At 38.8% G+C, this 20,183-nt stretch overlaps 1 long non-coding RNA gene across 1 annotated transcript in view; it reads right to left on the bottom strand.

The window, feature by feature from the left end:
• LOC128792353 (uncharacterized) overlaps window positions 1-19,044 on the bottom strand; it is a 55,196-nt gene extending 36,152 nt beyond the window's left edge. Inside the window, exons 1-3 of the long non-coding RNA XR_008432377.1 lie at window positions 18,868-19,044; window positions 17,014-17,129; window positions 15,372-15,507 (exon numbers count right to left, since the gene is read on the bottom strand). This is a non-coding gene — a long non-coding RNA (uncharacterized LOC128792353). The remainder of the gene's footprint in view (window positions 1-15,371; window positions 15,508-17,013; window positions 17,130-18,867) is intronic.
• Window positions 19,045-20,183: the final 1,139 nt, after the last annotated feature.

The raw sequence follows: 20,183 nt of genomic DNA, 5'->3' as shown, positions 1-20,183 counted from the left end.
CACCATAGCAAGCTCCCAGAGGCACCAGTCTGCAATTACCTGTCAGAAATATGACAAGACACCAGGCTGCCACCTCTGTCACTCACCAAAAAAGGAGACTGGATAGAGCCATTCAGTCATGATTCTTCAAGTCCTGTAACACCTGTGTGATGTTATCAAAACACAGGAACTATTGTAATCAGAGACCTCACCGACAGCATTTTCGTACAAACTGAGTACACCCAAAATGCAATGAGAAACTAATTAGACTCTTCTACAGCTTGCTAGTTCATATTTTTGTTTGAAGCTTAGGTGTAGGGGAAAGGTGTGTTAAAAATGCTGATAGGCTAAGCTTGAATTTTTTAAAAGAAAATAATTTTGCTCAAAAAGGCATAAAATTATTCATTTATCTTAAATATCAGCTGTTTCTGTTTTATATTAAAACAGCTCTGGCTTTCTTTTTTGCTGCATTAAAAGAAAATCAGGAGGTTTTAATGTTTTAGGTTTGTGCTGTTGTAAAAACAAAGAATTGCGTGGTTCCTAAATTGTTCTAAATTGCATTTGAAAAGAAATGTACATAAACTTTCACCTTTTTGAAAGAGTAAAGTCTATGTATTGCCTTGAAAAGGGCACTAAATGGTTCCTGCATTTAGAACTGGATGGCAAACTCTTTTACTGCAGTGTTTGAGATGCCGCTGCTGGCCTTTGCTATGGTGTCAAGCATCAGCCTTAGTGGCATTGCAATTTCCCTTCTGGAAACAAGTTGGTATTTGTGGAACATATTACACTGAATGAAATTTGCAGTCTCTGATGCCTGCTAGTGGGACATTTGTTACATGCTCTGTTTTGAATGTAGTAATACATATTTCAGTGTGGCACTGCTTCTTCTAAAGATTAAAAACCTCTTAGTCCTTTGAGACTTGTGTCAGCATCCGATTTCATGTGCATGGTAATCTTTAAATATTAATATGGGCCAAGGTCATACTCTCTTTAACCCCCAAAACGGAGTTAGTAAATCATGATCTAGCAGTAAGAATATACAGGGCACACCAGTATTTGTTTAGGGCAAAATCTAAATTTAAATTAAACTAAATTGGCTACTGGTATTTTTATAATCACATATACTTAACATCTTATTTGTGGGCAGGGAGGGAAGTTTGGATATTCTGTGAAGCAGTAGTTGAAATATATTTATTAAGATATTAATAAAATCTCTGCCATTGACAACAGAGAAAGAATGTCTGAAATACCAGTTAGATAAACCTAAAGTGAGACTTCTGAAGCTCTTGAGGTGAATCTGCTGCTGTCAGATCCTCTGTTGAATGCAGCAGAATGAGTCAGTTTACACCAGATGAGCAGAAGCCTTTTGGGCTCTCCTCTAAGCTGAACCACTGATTTATGGCATGACACTGGTAGTCTCTTTGACCTCTTTATATGCCATCCGTCCTGCTAAGGAGCAAGGGAGGGGGGAGTGCTGGACCTTCCTGGAAACCAGGTGACAGACCCAAATAGACTTTCCCTAGGCAAAATAAAACATTTCAGAGTTAAATTTCTTGAGAGAGGCTGATGGGTTAGCCTTGTAATTCTCAATACATTACCATTACATGTTTTCCGGAGCTCAGCTCCCAGTGCAGCTGAGGTTCATGCCACACATAACTAACCACATTTGTTTTGCTGCCAGGGGACCTCCCTTGCTACAGAGATGGGGAATGGCTTTAGCCTACAAAAGAGAGCCAGTTGAACTTTGCAAGGAGTCAGTATTGTGAGCCTGTGACCTTTCATAGGAAGTACTTAGAGGGCAATAGAGAGGTAGCAGAGTCTGGGGACAGAGTCTTCACCTAAGCATTGGGAAATAAAGGGAGACATCATTTAAATTTAAAAATACAGCAAATGCACTTGTTAAATAGACAGCAAATGTGTGATTCTCATTTAGAGCAGAGAACAGAGTAGTTCAGGTTCAGCATTAGTGATTTGAACTACCAAACAGGCAAGATTTTCCTTACAGAAACATCTGAGACAAAAGGTGGTCATAAATAATCAGCTAAAGTAGCTCCATTTTGCTCTTTGCTTTGCTTCCTAAAGTTGCCAATTATTTTAAATTATGTATATAAATTTTCTGATGTGGACTGTTATGTCCACTGGGAGATGTGCTCAGGCTTTTAAACTCATTTCCTCTGGCCCTTTTCCTTTGGTCTGAGCCCAAAAGTATTTTATGGGCCTCACTGGTAGAGGGAATGGGAGTCCGTGGATCGGGTCATGCAGGCTGCATTACACCAGACACAAGTCACACACGTACAAGTGTGCAGAGCAGACTTGGAGTCTCCAAGATGCAGCAGAAGCACTAGAGTCTCTAACAGAGTGATTTAAGCACTGTTAAATCAGCCTGTGTCACCATTTGGGGCAGTTTCCCAGCTCAGCAAAGCTGAGCTTCAGCAGGGAAGATCCTCCCAGAACATTAATCTGATTTTATGCTGTGGCTTCCACTCTGGGGTCCATGAATGCTCAGGAATCTGTGGATCCATTCTGAAGGCTCTGCAGAGGTAGTGAGGTATTTTCAGTAGGCTTATGTTTGCTATGCAGATTTCCACATCACCACCAAAATCCACGGATTACAAAGTTTGATTTAAGACTTTGCTCCCATATATAACAATTTGATACTAATACTTTGCAGTCCTTTTTTCACAGATAAATTTTATCAACAGTTCAGAACACTTTTCCAATGCTCACTAAGCAGCCCTCTCCTGCTAAAAGCTCAGTGGAGCTTTTGTAATATTTAAAATTGTGTGAAAATTCAATCCTGCCTGATTATCCTGAGGCATTATTCATGTAAATCAGACTCTAAACAGAAAAAGATCTTACTCTGAGGAGGATGCAGGACAAAATCACAAGACCATGGGCAATGAGAACACTGAAAAAGAAGATTATTTGACAAAATAAAAGACTGGGGAAGGAGCAGGAGAGGGAGAAAAGGCAGGACAGAAAAGAAGCAAATCTAGAAATTAGCCTTTAAGAGTAGAAAGTCACATTAATTCTCTCTACACCATCTCTTTTCGCTTGGAAGACAGCAAGGACAAGGGCTCCAAATGGTGCCCAGGTGTGGTGGCAGCAGCTGTGAGGTGGCATCCAGCAGTCAACACCCCTTGGTCCCCAGCCAGCCCCGTGGGAGCTCTGCACCCGTGTGGCAACTGAGGCAGGACCAGACCCACTGCAAAATGTCAGTCATGTGACTAGTAAAAAAAAAAACAAACCCAACAAGTAAGCACAAACAAAAAACGTGACTGAATGAAAAGCAGGTAAGTGCCCTGCTCAGAAAAGGCTCAACTGCCAAACATAAATCCCAAACATATCCTTCAGCACAAACTGTGTAGTCCTTAGAAGGCACAGAGCAGTCAGAGAGGGAGGAAACCTGGAAAAGCCTGGTTTTCCAAGTAAGACAGCAGAATAGCCATTTCAGGGTGCTTATTTTAGCCAAACAAGGGAGCTGCTTCTTCTCTGCCAAATAATTTGATTGTATAGCCCCTTCTAGAGAGTGAACAGAATGTCAGCAGCACAAGGAGTCACCATTCCCAAGGGCATCTGATGGCTGCTTCAGTACCCTGGTGTTTTCAGACACACACGCACACAAAAAAAAATTATCCCCAAGACATCAGAGAGGGCAGTGGCCAGGACTGAAGAGAAAATGCAGACAGCCAGTCTGGGGCTGGGATCATCTGAAGAAGTACTCAGAAGCAAAACCTGTTTCAGGAGAAGGATTCTGGCTTGTCAAGAGCAGAATTAATGACAAAGAAACAGCAATTAGCATGATTTTATATATTCCTCTAAAATACGCTATAAATCGTTTTGCCCTTGGGAGAGCCAGAACAAAAGATGAGCATAAAACTGCAGGCAAAATGCAAAAGTCTCCATCTCACTGTGCAGGCAGATGGAGTTATTTAGGAAATCCTCTACAATCCTCTCTCAGCTATAAGGAAAAGAGGGGGAAAAAAAAGCTGCCCAAAGTTTCAGTCAATATTTACCTCTTGGGTTAATAAATTGTGATCCTGACCTCAACAAAAGTCAATATCTTCTGATTATTATACTCAGGCACCTTTTTATTTGTACTCACTCATTGTATAATGAGTCACCCGTTTCCACTGGCAACTTCACTTTCATTTTGAATGTCTGAATTGAACAATCATTTATACTCCAAAGGCATAAGACAAAATTACTATAAACTAGAGCAGTAAAATGTGGACATAGGTTGCTATTTCCAGTGAATGAGCAAGCTTGGGCAGGGGGCGGGCAGAAGGGATCAAGGATTAAGTACAAAAAATAGCTGGTTTAAATCCTCTTTTAAATACCTCTGAGTGACAAGGAGCAGAGAGAGGAAAGCCCTGAACTGTGATATTAAATACAATTAGGCTGCAAGCATGGTAGGAAAGAAAAGGCAACAATCTGGCCTGAATAGTAAACTTATTTTGAGGGAATATTAGTAGTCTTTCTCTCTGAAATAAGCAAAAGCAACACCAGAAAATAAATGCCAAAGGCAACAAGTACAAATTCATACACTTTGCAAGCTAAGGCACACAGATCTGAACCAAAGTCACCACACACTTGCTGCTTCATTAGAGGTGGACTAGGCCAGAGCTGGAGGGAGAAAATTCAGGGTGTTATTCTCATAATTATGTAATGTTTTATGTAATACCACAGGTGTGCACTGTGCTTTCCTGAAAGAAATCAAAGCACAGCCTCCCCCAGCAAGATCAAGAATCAGCTAGAATCACATTTTGCTCTTCAACTTCTCATTGTTTGAACATCCCCCACTGACTATAATAAAAACGTTCTTTGGGCTTACAAGGCTTGTGATACTGGAATATTTTCACCCACATAACCCACTAATTCCATCTCTTTTTTTAAAAAGTAAGTAACTTTGCCATTTAAGTTTGTCTGGCTCGACATTATTCTACTATTAATCCCACTCTGGCAAACAGTGAGAGCAGCACATCTCTAGCTTAAACACAGTAATTTTTGAATAGTGGAAAATCAGAAGGAGCAAATTATGATCGAATCAATCATGATCTGGCTGTCTTTGTGATCACTAATAAGCCCCACATAAATCGCCTGAGCATATTTCTTCTAAAAACCACATTATAGATAGGCATGGCACTTTCTGACACCATATTACCTTGTATGGTAAACAAAAAGTAGTTCAGTATGACCAAAGAAGGCAAAGGTGTACTTATGGGAAAGTGAGTGCAGAAGAACTATTTTCAAACTGGAAAAGAAGCTGTCATTTTCACATGGGACATTCAGCCTAACGCTTATTGGTTGAATATGTATTTTTGTATTATCTGACAATACTGTGCTTAAATAGTATGTATTCAAAAAGGTGTATCTCATTCAGGAGCAGCAGAGTTGGCCAGCACAAGCTTTAGGAAAAGGATGTCATCATAAGTAGATTTTCCCTTCAACTTCACAAATCCAGCTTCCAATTCACTTGCTATAAGCACATTTTAAATAGAGAACAGAAAAGTTTTTAGACAGCTCATACACCAAAAAGCAGGTGATTTTCTAAAATAAAATTACATAAAAACTGAATTTAAAAAAATCTTCCCACAAGAAGAAGCCACAAGCCAGAGCCTGACCATGCTGAAGCTCAATATATTACACATTCATTTTATGTTCACAGATCTGCTCCTATTAAATTCAGATGTTTTTCACCATTAACTTACTTGAGATCCTTTATTTCCATCTAATGAGCTTTATCAGCTACTGCCACCATTACCACACTGGTGCCAACAAGCAGACATGCTAATTCATGTGCCATTAAACAGCATGCATATCCATAGGGGAAGGCTGGAAACTGTCTTGGGAATGGAAATGAATGAAGTTTCAGTAGGTTTGAATAAATCTGTGGGCACTTTGTAGCTATAGAAGATTTTCATCTATAGCCTTTATAATAGCTTGAAATGGCAACTAATTTAAATGCATCAGCATCTACAGACGGAAACTGCATAAGGTGGGCAAAGTATAGCCAGATGCTGTGGTTTCTGAAAGCATGCTTCCAGGGACATGCGTGCTTTGGAAAAGAAAATATTCCTTCATACACTATAGAGACAGTGTGGAAGTACATTATCTTGCAGTGAATGAAATGCCTCAGACAAAGCATAAAAATCCAACCAAATAGATTTGGTTGATGGCAATTGGAGCCTAAGGTACTCTAAGCCAAATTTCTTCATAGCAACCTTCTCTGGCTCAACTCAAACAGAGTAATTAATTTAATTGTGATGAAATAAGCAAAAATGTCCCAGTCTGCTTGACCATACTGGGTAAGAGTGCAAGCTGAGCTTCTCACTGATGTCTGGGAGGAAGGCCACTGCGCTGTGTACCACCACCAGCATCCCCAGCCAGATGCACTACTGGTGCACCGTGAGCACAATGGTCACTCCACATTATAGAGAAAAATGTAGCTATGACATATTTAGGGATTACAAAATGTTTTTTCTGTGTTTTCACTCTTTGCTACTTAAAGGACAAAAGTCAAAAGACCCAAAGCAACGGTCAGCCTTGTGGAAAGCTAAGCCTCAGGTCACATAGTTTTAGTTGGAGAAAGAGTGTTTATCTGCATGCATATTTTAAATGGGGCAAAACTGAGGATGAGACAATTACCCTTCCCTCCTACACATTTCCAGAACAGAAACTGCATAAGTAGAGAGAGGAAATAGCATTCAATTCAAAATAAGTCTATTTTTTTCTGCAGGTCATTTGGAAATATTGCTCTTGTGGGAGGTACACTTTTCAAGGTCTCTTCCACCATAGTGAGGTCTGACAGAAGAACAGATTATTTCCATGATGATATTTCCATGAGGTTATACAGAGACAGCAGGAAAACTTCTCCAAGGAGGGGACAGGTCCTGGCCATTAGCCACAGTGCAGTAATTCCCAGCTCGGAATGCCACTGCAAGTGATGCCATCAGGGTGGGAGCACAGAAGGGAACTGAATCAAGTGCCAGCAGCAGGGAGAACCTCACCAGGCAGCAGAGCAGAGCTGGGGCCCGGGGTTTGGATGGGGTGGTTATTCCTCCCTGCCCCCTGCAGAAGGAAGCTCCCCTCCTGCCCCAAAGAGCACCGTGCAGCCATGCTGGGTGCAGCCGTGCTGGGCACAGCCAGGGCTCCACTGCGAGCCTGGGGCAGCCCCTGGGCACTGACACCAGGACAGCAAATGGCTCCAAGACAAGGGTGCCAACCTGAGGTTTGTTTTCAAATCCACAGCAAACCAGTGCAAAGAGCAGAGATGATGATGTTTGATGCATTTATCATAGCCTGTGCTGCTAAAGAGATTCAGTGAGTCTCCTAAATTAGTACAAGTTCCTGAATCCTAGAGAAACATAAGAGGGTCTTGTGAACTAAGGAAGGAGGCAGATGGTTTCTGTAATGGAAAGCAACAAATTATTTTTGTTAGAAAAATACTGAAGGATCATTTTTACTGGCAGTCAAGATACTAACATATATAAATGTTATTAAATTGCAATTCAACATCTATTTCATCAGTCAGTCACTCACTATAGGATGTATGTGATTTTAATTAATAAGTTTAATGTCTTCAGATGGATGGATTTCTGTTTACTTTTGTGCTCTGTCTCCTCTTCATTTTTTCAAGCAATAACCTAAAATATAATGTACTGACCAGAGCATAATAGAATGGACTAAAATATAAAAATCATACTTGTCTACAATAAAGGCATGAATTAATATTAGCAAGTGTTTGGAAGCACTGAAAGAACATTTTCAGCCCCCACCTTTATGATCAAGTAATCCTAGCTTTATGCAGAAAATAATATTCAATAAGGAATACAATCTAAATCTTGAATTATATAAAAATCACAACACGTATTTTCTGTGCTCCTCTAAAATTCAATAAATAGTTCAATAGATCATCTTTATTCCTTTCACCCTTCTGGGGAAAAAATGATTCTTAGCCAAAGAGCTTGCAGGCCAAATTTCAATCTGAAAATAACCTTTATAGCTGAGTTATAAAACAATGAGAATGAGGGTTTATGATCTGAAAGTTGATGCAGGCTTTACTGCTTTGGTGTGATTGGTGAAGCTGTATTAAAAATAAATAAATACAATTTTTGTAAAGGCACACAAAAGAAAAACCCACCAAAAAACCCACAAAAAAAAACACCAAAAAAAAACCCCACCATAACCTCCCCCCAGGCATTTTTCTCCTTTGACTAAAAAAAAGAACTGTATGCTATCATGGCCATATAAATCTAAAGTCTTAAACCCCTCCACCCCTATTATCTCTTCTAAAAGAAAAATGTTTATAATAATACATATATTGACTTTAGCTTTTTGTTCAATAACAAGATTTACTGCCCCACTCTTCAGTCAATTGTAACCTCTTTGGGTCAACAAATCTCGATACTGATCTCAATAGAAGTCAATACCTGCTTATTACTCACCTCCGCATTTAGGCGCCTATCACAAATTCATATGGGCATCCTCGCAAGCAGAAATTAATGCTTTCTGTTTCATTTTTATACAAAATAGGCTTATGTGCTTTTCCCACTGTCATTTTTAAAGCCATGAGATGATACTGTGTTTTTGGAAAATAATATTATACATTAATTTCTGGAACTGAAGAGCTAGAGCTGTTTCACTTCTCTGATGTTTCTACAAAAATTCACAGACCAACCTCTCACAGTTCCTATTTTTTGCCAGATAAAATGTAAATCATCAATCTGATATTTTGTCCTTACCAAGTGAGAAAGGCAAATAATAGTAAAATTGAAAATCTAGTTGCTAGTAATAATACATAAACTAGTGTCTCAGAAGTTCAACAGAGAAATATACTAATCACTTCCTTGGTTGCATTTGTGTAATGCTAACATAAAAAATGAGCCTGAAAATCATTATCATGCCTGCATTTGTATATGAATTCAGCCTGTACTTTCAGAGTCAACCTTTGTATCATCTATTTGGTACCTAAAGTGTCAAACATTTGCTATGAAAGGATAATTGAATCAGATTTTGTGTCTTATATGTGAACAGATCAAATGGGTATCTATTTACCCTGAAATCCAAAGGCTTGTGTAAGAATCTTATCACAGAGTTGGACAATGAAAAATGCATTTTAATATACTGTCTCATTTAACTCGGTCTTGAAAATCTTATTTACTTACATCAAGCATGTAAATAGATAGGAATTTATTTCAGAACAGAAACTGAAAAAGTACTGGTACAGAAGTCGTGAACACATGGGAAGGAAATGTCAGAAGTTCTGTTCAAAAATACCTTTAGAAGTGTCTGAAGAACCTGCAAGAAACATCACTGTACTGGTCCTTTCTAGTTGCACATGCAGTACAATACTGGTTGTGTCAAACACAGCAGACAACAGATGGAGCAATGACCCTAACCCTGAGTACCACTATTTTGTTCCCTTGTCTTGAAATCTTCATTTCAGAGCATTGCAAATGGCAATGAGAGTATTTGTACTTCAATCAATGGAAGGATGGCAAAGATGGAAGGATAGAAGCAAAATAATAACTAGGAAAAGTGTGGGTTGAAGATGTAAATATAAAATAAATTTTTAAGTTTTCCTTTTTAGTTGAGCCAGTGCAATTCACATAACACCATGAAAGGCTGGCTTAATGTTGCACATTCCCATCACTGCCCTATAACATTTGCATTATTTGAGGTAACATGAGGCTGTGCAGTCTGTTATAACTGCTATAACTGCTTTCTTGTGTTTGCCCATTAAATCCCAGAATCTGAAAAACTTCCATAAATTGAAAACTTAGATGTGGTTTATGCACAGGAAATCCCAGTCTCAATTTATTGACACCAGGTTTTCAAACACCATAGGGATAAAACTAATGAGAATCATGCTCGGACTTACCCAAGACTGTATTTGACTAACAAGGTGAGCCAATTCAAAATTAAATAGTTTTTCAGGCTAAACAAAATCAATATTATTTATAGGATATGATAGTAGGCCTAAAATAAACATTTCTAGCTTTTAAAAAAATAGATAAAGCTATATTGATTTACAAAACATAAGGCATTAGGCTGCTCAGATACATGGAACTGTCATGTAAAAGATCTAGGTCAAGAAACACCAATAAAACTCTCATTCATCTCATTAGCTGAGGAGCACAGTGAAAGGTTAAGCAAGGTTAAAGTGGTCTGTCTAGCATCTGATACTCCTGCAGGATGACAAGCTCTTCTCCACGGCCAGGTTCAATGACCATCTCGGACTGCCCAGTGAAGGCTGTGCACTCACAGCAGGGAGGCACCGGGAGCTGCCCGTCCCCATCGCACCCAACCATGGCTGACCCTCTGCTGAGCCCAGTCTAACCACAGCGCCATCATCTACACCCCCACAGCTGGAGAATTAGATCTATAGGATGTTCTGACAAACCACACGTGGGTATGCACCAGAAAAGAAGGTAAGCCCACCTTCCTCACCCCATTCTCTCTGCTGTGGATCTCCATGAGGAGGAGGAGCAGTCCAAGTGTGCTGCTGAAGATCAGCCATAGTGGGATGCAGCCAGGAGTTATAAAGAAAAATGTACCTGACCCAGAGCTGCTGCATGGAACCTCTTTATATGTACCAAGATATAGAGAAAAGATCCACCTAATAGGGGGAAAATGCTAAAAGTAAACTGCAGCAGCTTCCACAGAACAGAAGAACCCAGGATTTGGGTTCTGTTCTAGCAAACAGTAAGGATTATATTTATTGACTCTAATACATTTCATTCACAAGAACTGATATTAGCAACACCATCTTGAAATTACAACATGAGTGCATTTTTACGTGATACTGTTTAAAGTGGGTAGACTTTGGGTAGAATGCATTATAAAGAATGAAGGATGTAATACTGTAATATAAAGGATGACAAAAAATAACACAGATGAAGTGCTGGTGGAAACAGCAGAAATTCAATAAAGATCAAGTTTCAGAGTAAGAGAATATGAAGGAAAGAGAAAGAAAAATGAATATATAATAAATATAATATGCATTAGTAATATTTGTGTAGCACTAGCTAGATGGGAAGAGGCAAAGGGCAACAGGAAGACTGGTCTAAAACCAGAGATATTCTGCCCTGACTGTGGCAAAGACCTTGGAAGATGCTCAAAGGGAAGAAATCTCTATGGAGATTTTGAAAGTTGCTAATTATTATTATTTTGCAGACGTGCCCATTCACATTTCCTGAATGTCCTGGAAGATGAAATCTAGCTTTAAAATGGGAAGAGCTAAATACAAGGGGTGGTTTACAATCTTCTGTAGAAGGAGGTGGGCTGTGTGCAGAGGCCTCACAACACTGCAACCACGCTGTGTTGTCCCCAACTCTGTGAACTCATCTTTTCCAAAAATCTCCTGACGCTTTTAAAGTGACCCTTACGCCCCAACCCATCATGTTTCAGGTTTTGGTTTCAAAGTGTCTTCCCACTGGATTATTGTCCTAATAAAGGATTCTGGATGAGTGTTTTTTATAGCCCAGAGAGGAAAAGACAGACGAGGGGAAGGCAAATATTGAATTGCTTGAGTTTACTCCATGCTAACATACGCACCTAGTTTTCTAAAACAGAGTTCAGTTGGTCGGGATATAAACCACTGTCAGTACTGGCAAAACCTGAGTTCCCTCATTCACTCACTTCTATAGCTGCTGAATTTACAGGACTGATTACAGCCAGCATTTGAGTTGATGATATTTTAATTGAAAATGTTCAGTTGTATTGAAGGTTTTTTACTATTAGCCTTTCAGATGACAAGAGATGATGAGGTTGATGGAGCTACCAATGCTGCCAATTTTTAAGTGGGGTTTTGACTGTGAGGGTTATCATTATGGGAATCTCTAAAGTTCCTGCATGTATTACACTAGCAGAAAGTAAAAAGTGCTATTGTGTTATGTATTCTGTTCAAGTTTCTCACTTGGAAATAGTTATGATTGTCATCCTTGGCCAGGTTTAAATTGACATTTTTATCACAACATTCCTGGCATAGTACTGCAAGTTACTTGCTTGTGAGTAGTTATCAGCTGGCAAAAATTTAAAAGGCGGTTGGCTGATTAAAATTGTATGCCAAGAGCTATACAAGACAACAAATAACAAAAATCAGCCAAAGACAGCAAGGATTCTTTAAAAAAAATTAGAAAACCTTTACAGAGAAAGGAAAATTATACATGCATAAGTCATAAATTGCACCTCTTCATTTAATATTTGATAATCAAAAAGCTAATAATTAAAACTGGGAGGGTTAGGTCGGTCAAGTTTTACAGCTGAGCGCACTCCCTGAACATGCCCAAATCAACACTTATGAGATTAATTTAAAAGCTCTTCAAATTCTGAATCTCCAAGGTTTATGCTGTCTGTGCATTGTTTGCATAATGCAGTTTTGTACTACTAAAGCACTATAAAGGGATTATTTTCATATTCAGCATTAAAGATACAGCATAATACATAGATACCATACTGTGCTTATGCCTGAGATAGCAGGTACAGTGTCTTGCCTTCTGATTATCTACGAAGCAAATGTAGAAACATAGATGTTTTTTGAGAGAGTGTGTCCTTAGTAAAATTAATTCCCCAATGGTTTTATTAAAGTCTGCAAATTGCATTATTTTCCCATCATATTTGAAATATTGCACTTCCTTAATGCTTGCTCTAACCCATGGCATGCCATCTTCCCTGGGGTGTCTAGACATGGTGTCTTAGATTTATGTGTATGATCTCAGTGTGTTACAACATCACTCCTGACTAATGCATTATTACAATACTTACATATATTCCCAAGTGTCACTGTTTTGATTAAAAAATCACCAATCTGCATATGCACACCATCTGTGCTTCAGAGAAGCAAAACATGCAGGATAACATTTGCCTTACTCAAAATGAAATTCAGATACTACTAAAAAACAAATGGGAACCTATTTTTATGTTTTGTTTTGTAAAATAACAAAGAAAATGAATAAACTGTTTCTGTAAAACAACAGTCCACGCCTCTCACACTTTAAAACATAAGCCTTTTTTTATCTACAGAGCAAGGAGATTTACCTTTAGTAACAACAGGCAAACAATTTGCCCTTTTAGAGACAGCAAATAACGTGGGAAAGAAATGTACTGCTGCAATGAATTTTAAAAATCTCAGCTCAGAACATGGGAGTTTTCAGCAGAAGGGAATGTAGTCAGCAGCAAGTCCTTTCTCAGCTGAAAGCTGCAAGAGTGGTTGTAAAAGATGAATGAGACCCTTGCTTACTGGGGTGAAATGCTTTTAAAGGACAAGAATCTGCTTATCTTTGATCGATTGCTCAGTCTGATACTTTCCTTTATAAAGTTTATTGACTACAAGCCCATAAATCAAAGAAAAACAAATCACAGGTTCAATTTGGGGGGCATTGACATCCTGCCATCTTGCAGCAATAGCTTAGAAGTCACAGGGCAGGGAGAAGGGATATGGGGGACTCATGAAGACAAAAGTATTTACTGCAGATAAACTATCATTTAAAATTTTGTAAACAATTATTCATTTGTGCCTTATCACGTTTTTAAGTCAAAGGAAAAATGCAGCTACCTAAGAAGGAAAAACCAAGCTACCTAGGTTATTATTTTGATGTCGTTAAAGGCAGAATTTACAATTAACAGACATAATTCTCACTGTGCTTCTGCGCGTCTCTCTGGTTCTGTGAGATTACAGTCACATACCCACACAGCCCTCACCCGCTGTAAGAATGTCACATTTACAATTTAAACTACCAAAGCAAGAATCAGATTTCTTTCAGGGGGGTTTAAGGGCTTGGGAAACTCAAAATCTGTGTACTGCAACACCCCATACAGTTGCACGTAAAGAAGGAACTAGCCATAGATTTTTCTCGTATGGGGCATACAGTATAGTATGACAGCATGATAATACAGATTAATTTGTGCCATTGACCTTGACATACTATTCTATTGTGTATTCTTTTAGAGTCAGCACTCGGGTCACTAGAACATCTGGTGTTTAACAAAAAAATCCCACTCTGAACTGCTAAATGTGTTGAAACAAATGGTACTGTACTATCATTATGCAGTGCAACCTCTCTGCTAGGGGTCTAATTTCAAGACCACCCTGACTGAACTACATTATTATTAGGGGTTTTGGAATTCACATCTTGCCACAGTACACAGAATACCTAATTATCAAAAGTAGCCTTTTAAAAGCCGGGCTGTGTTCCATGTAACTGGGACTGACTGTCACTTTCTTTCCATTTTGTCTCTGGAGACATCTGGAAGGGCTAAGCCTGCACAGTGCTGAACATCCTGGCCTCGACCCAGCAGAACACTTCAGCATTCACATGTATGTGTATACACAGCCCCTGTATTTCAGCAAGACATGCTTTTAGGTTATGCATGTGCTAGAGTACCTTGCTGAAGTTATGGACTGGGTTCAGCACACCGTTTGGAAGTTGCACAGTGCTCAGTATTGTGTCTACCCCATTTTACACCCTGCTACATTCAGCTTGTGCTTGAATCTGTCCTAGTGCTCATCTCTGGGAAAAGCTGATGCAGCCTTTTACAAGAAGGCTGAAGATCTGAGAGATGATTGGTAGCAAGGAGTGGCAGCTTTGCTTTACAAAAGTATTTACATGGTGTTTAACACGAAAAAAAGAGCACAGGGTGATGATTCTGCACAGCCTCACCATCCCTCTGACACCACTATCATCTCCATGCCTCTCTGCCACCACTCTGCTAGCTCTGCTTCCTGCAGAGATTCTCCACGTAAACAAACATAAAGGTTATTTTTGTAGTATCCTTGGGAATCCCACAAAGCTTCTATGGGAAGGATTAAGCATTTGCAGGGGTTTGATGACCTTTACCTGACCTGAAGCAGATTGCAACATCAATTAGCATTTCAGTTTTCCCTGTTAGTAAGGATACACACAACCCAAGCTGGGCTCTTACGACTGTGCTGTGTTTGTGCTGTGAGTCACAGTGGGCTGATTCTCCCCTGCTTCACAAATCTGCAAATTTATGTCCCAACAAAACAAGTATAAAATGCTACTACTCTACTTTTTTACTGAATTTTTCCTTGCACTGCAAGCATGGGCAGAGAGGAAACATACTAGTAGGCAAGCACTATGCATTTGACAATACCAACATTCTTTTAATAAGTTGAAAAAATCCTCACTATCAAAAGCATGGAGAATTGCTATAGGCATTTATGAAATAAAACATGTGAATCTCAAAGCCTGACAAAGGACCAATACCTTCAGCTGTGGAGAAAAAGAAAGACTGCAAAGGTGAGCATGCAGACATATTTAAAAGAGCAAGGGATGCACATGCTGAGCCAAGTAAGATGGGGCAACAGGAAGAGGCTCAAGGTTGTTCAGCACAGAAAAGTAGCAGCCCTGAAAATGTCTTTGACTCACAGCAGGGCTGGAGAAGGAGGAGAAGGTATGTGTTGTGCTGTGGCTTGAGCCAAGGTGAAGTAACTTCCAGTTGTTTCAAATGAGATTTCTGCCATGAGGTCTCAGCTGATCTTCATGACAATTTTATATATGGTTACTGAAAAAGAGAAAAAAAGTAAAAAAACCCTCAAACATGACACCACTCAATGAGAAGACAGCATTAAGCAATCAGTTGCCAAAGACCTAATCTCATTAACTTCTTCTAAGATTTCAGCCATGAGTCTGTAGCTGGCAGCTACGGGAGAACTGAGTACAATGAAACATCTTTTAAACATTATTTTTTCAGGCTATCTTCCTGATCTTTTATACTTGTTTGTTCTGCAGTTTCTTAGAAGTTACAACTGCTGAAGGAAGTAGAGAAAATCCAGAAAAAAAAAAAAAATAACCTGCTCTCCTATGCAGCTTCACACCGCTGGGTCAGTGATTAACAAAGACAAGGTCCTGCTGCAGGGAAGCTAAATGGAGTTCATTATGGACATGAAAGTTAGCAGAGCCAAAAAGGTGAGACCATAGGAAAGAGGATGAAATAAGAGCCTAACAAGTGTGAATTTTACTCCCTCGGTGCAATAAGGACAGCTTTCAACTACCAACTACTGTAAAAGAAAATCTATCTAGACAATAGTTTCTTTAAGATAGGTATTGTCCTATAATATACTACAATCATATTGTTTTGCATATATTCAAGAAAATTAAAATTAAAAGGTATTGCTTAAAAAAATTCATGTTGTTCTGCAATGAGAAATCTTTGATTTGAGGATTGAAATTCTGGGTTTGTCCTTTTTCCTGAAAAAATTAGGAAAATGGAAGCATTTAAGTAGAGCAGAATGATGTCATTAAACCTGGATGGGGACATCTATTTCAAACCCTCACAAATCTATGAGTTTGTTAGCTATGCTTATTGCTTGAATGCTTTGGAAATGTCAGTGCTTCCTGGGGGTGCTTCCTGGCAGTAGCAAACTGCCTGGAGAAGGACACTAAAGACAGGTTGCTCCTGTGACACTGAGAGAGCCTGGAACTACAGCCAGCAGACACTGGGATATGAGCGATTTTCCTGGCCCTGAAGGCTACAAGCAATAGCCTGTGTTTCACTCACAGGTAATTTCTCACCACACACTGCTGTGCTGGCTACCTGGGCAACACTAAAAGGATCAGCCCTCTCAGGGTGTCATATTTTCTCCCCAGAACTGGCAGTGATTAATATCTCTTTCAGTACTTCTGCTTTAGGACATTTCCACTTTGATTTTACACTGGTGCTAACCCCATCATCATTAGAGAAGCTGAAGTTTTCTGCTACGCCTGCCAATGTCCTGTATGACCAAAGAGCCCATACAGCTTTACCACAAACCTCCCACAGAGATGTTTGAGTAGGTGGCAGTCAAGTGGTGACATGAGGCACTGGCTGTTATAGAAGTTGCTTAGAATTGAAGCTCACTTGCAAAAGCCATATTTGATGGGGAGGCTAGAAAATCAAGTACATCTCAAAATAAGTTATCTGATTAACCTCAAGAAATCAGAGTTATGAAAAGTAACAAACGAAAGTCTCAATGAACCTTCACTTCACAATACTTCAAAGGCTCTTGAAGAGGAGTGTGTAGGCAAATACCTTGAACAGAACATGTACTCCAGTAACTTCAAGGTGTAACTAAAGGTTTCAGGGAAACCAGAGGATGAAATGTGTTTGGAGGTTCTTAGTTCCAGGATTGTCTGACACCTAGAAAACTGTGAAGAAAAAGAAAAGTGGATAAACAGCTGATGAATAGTAATATATTACTTAGTCCCAGCTGATGAATAGTAATATATTACTTAGTCCCTCTGAGTAACCATGTCAAGGATCTCTGCAGAGATCAGCTCTGCCAATAATTTCACCTGCATACCAACATCTTTTTTATTTCTTTTGTCATTAATGTTTTAATGTGGTATAAATTATTCTTTTGAATTATTAATCATAATTCCACTTTTGCAGGGAGTGGAATTCAGACCTTTTATGAGATATTTAGGGGATGATCTGTTGTCTAAGCAACCCTTAGAATAGGCAGGACAAATCAGATGTAAGAGTAACTTAATGTGGCATTAACTTGCTTCCAACAGCTTGTTAATGGAAACCAGTTCAATAAGAATCACATCCAAGAAGGGAGAAACTGCCCCCATTTGTACTGTTGTGCAAAGCAAACCTCAAAATAAAGCAAGAGGATGGACACAAAGAGCTACTTATCATGAGCCTCCCTAAACAACTGCAGTCTCAGCAGAGAAGACAGGGATGAAATAATGCACATCTGAGTAAACTAGGCAAGAATAAAGAGGAGCCAATGGGAAAAAAATGTAAACTTTTAGTAATCATTAAGAATTTTGATTAAACTTCCTAGGACTTTAGAGCCACATTGGGGCTGGTACACTAGTGCTCTGTGATTTAAAATTCTTAAGTATTTGGGTGAAAAATCTGTCTTGTAATGGCAAAAAAAACCCTATATAAACCCAAATAATATTGAAATAATAGGAAAATAGCTACCATATTGGCATATGGTGATAATCATTTTAAGAATATTGCTAAACCATGTAAGATCTTGAAAATATCATACTTTTAACTTTACTCCCCACTGTTACATGCTCTCAGACTTGAAGAGAAAATGAAGAACCTTATTTTGCTCTGATAATAACAGTTATAAAAATAGATTAACTGTCAGTATCATGAATTAGTATCACACAAGTACAGAGGCTCAAATAATAGGTTTAAGCCATAGGCGAAAGAACAAGAACACAAAGCTTATGCCTTGACCTAGGAAAGGATACCCACATCACTACTGCAGAAAAATGCTTACTGAAAATGAAATTTGTATTTAATAATTCTGTGTGCTTTTAAAATCTATATTTTGTTTTGTTCTATGTGGAGACTGTTTTTGATATTAAACCATTACGCACTAGCTACAAAAGCTGATGCTCAAGATAAAAATCTACAGCTTTTAGTTCATGCTTTCAAGCTTTTTTTTTCTTTCCCCTCCTTTTTTTTTTTTTTTTTTTTTAAAAAGAACCTCTGAAAGTCTAAATGATAACATGTTTCAAGTATCTGCTCCTTCCCTGGAGTTGAACAAAATTGAAAAGATCAAAGTTAGTGCAATCTTGTTCAAAGGTGAAGAGGTGAAATCTTATGTGTGCTGGAGGATCAGAGCAAAGAAAAATGTACAATGCTTAGTGTGCGACACCTGAAGCCCACTTTCATCAAGGTACCTCATTTTCATCTGAATTCAGAATGTATTTCATTTAATGGTAAAATAAGGAACAGCATAGGATTACCTTGGTTACAAAGAAGAGAAGCCCTTGCTAAACACTAAAAAGTAAACATCACTAATAGGTGAAAATGGTAAAATTCTTTTTAGAATTACTAAGTTCACCACATTAAATTCTCTATTCGTTCTTCAAGTAACATTTATATAATTGAGTAAGATGAAGCCGTTACACTCACAATGTTTCAAGAATCATAACACTGTTGATAGCTTCTGTTGAGTTTCTTGAAAAAACACCGTGTTTTGAAGAGGACTGCAGAGAGGGACATCTAAAAAGGGTATGTTTTTTTCCATAAATCTTCATGTGACTGATGTGCCCTGACATAATGCATCACAATGAAATACAGCTGCCAAAAAAGAACTTCAAATTAAGCTCTTTTCTAGAGAGAAAGAAAAAAAAAGTGATAAGAAAATAGGTACCTTTTCAGCAAAAGCTTTTAAAGCTTTAAAAGCATGGCAAGTAAAAAAGTTCTCTCGATTTTGTCTAAGTAACTAGAAGCTAAATGGGGGGGAAAAGGGTGTGAAAAATAATGCTCCAGCCTCTGAGAATTGGAGACATACTGAACACAAGACACTGTTACACAGGAAGAAAAGATGATTTTAATGTCCTTGTCCTACCTTGTCATTTTAAAACACATGGAAGATCCACTTTCCAATTATTGGGAAATGTGTTACATTATGCTAATAATGCTAGTCTGTTTTAGCATAAACACAGACTTAGACGTGGCAAAGTGGCCTCATTCAGAAGCTGAACTGAGTCACATTTCAATTGTTTCTTTTAGACTATGCAGAGTTTCTTTTGCATTATTGCTATAATTCCTAAATTCCCAAAAGCAATTTGCTGCCCAAAAGCAATAAGCATTGTTTAAATATTGTCTGTTATGGGTCAAACCTTGACCTGAAAATCAGGTCTTCTCAGGAGTACTATAAAAGCCTTTCATATGCAACCCTGTTAGGAGCCATCCCACAGAGCCAAAAGCCCCTTTGTCAAAGATTCACTCAGCACTTTCACACCTAAATTCCCACTTTTGTCCTCTTTCAACCTCAACCCTCACAGAAAATTTGCTAAAAAACGTGTTGTCTTCCAGTGGTAGGGGCAGCAAATGAACTGCTGAAAGCAGAGCATGTTGCAGATGCTGGGGTTTGCAGACTGGGCATGAACTGAGGTTCAGGGACAGAAAAGAGACAAAGGTGACAAGACACCCAAAGAGAATTTAAGCAAACTCACACAGGCTACCTCCAGCATTATATCTGTGCACGATTAGACTGGATCTAATGAACCTGAACCTGTCACCAAACTACTGCCTTATACTAAGTGAGAACTTACATCATCCAAGCTTCAATACCTCCCAGATTAGAACATTTCTAATGGTTCTCCTCTTGGCTACATAAACTCCATCTCCATCTATCACAAAGCATGATCTACAACACACATAAGCAGGTCCCAAAGGGTGGACACAACATACTAATTCACATGCGTTAGCACGGGGCTGAG

Source organism: Vidua chalybeata, chromosome 9 (assembly GCF_026979565.1).
Source record: "Vidua chalybeata isolate OUT-0048 chromosome 9, bVidCha1 merged haplotype, whole genome shotgun sequence".
NCBI classification, from domain to species: Eukaryota; Metazoa; Chordata; class Aves; order Passeriformes; family Viduidae; genus Vidua; species Vidua chalybeata.
This window is presented reverse-complemented; position numbering and strand designations above follow the sequence as displayed.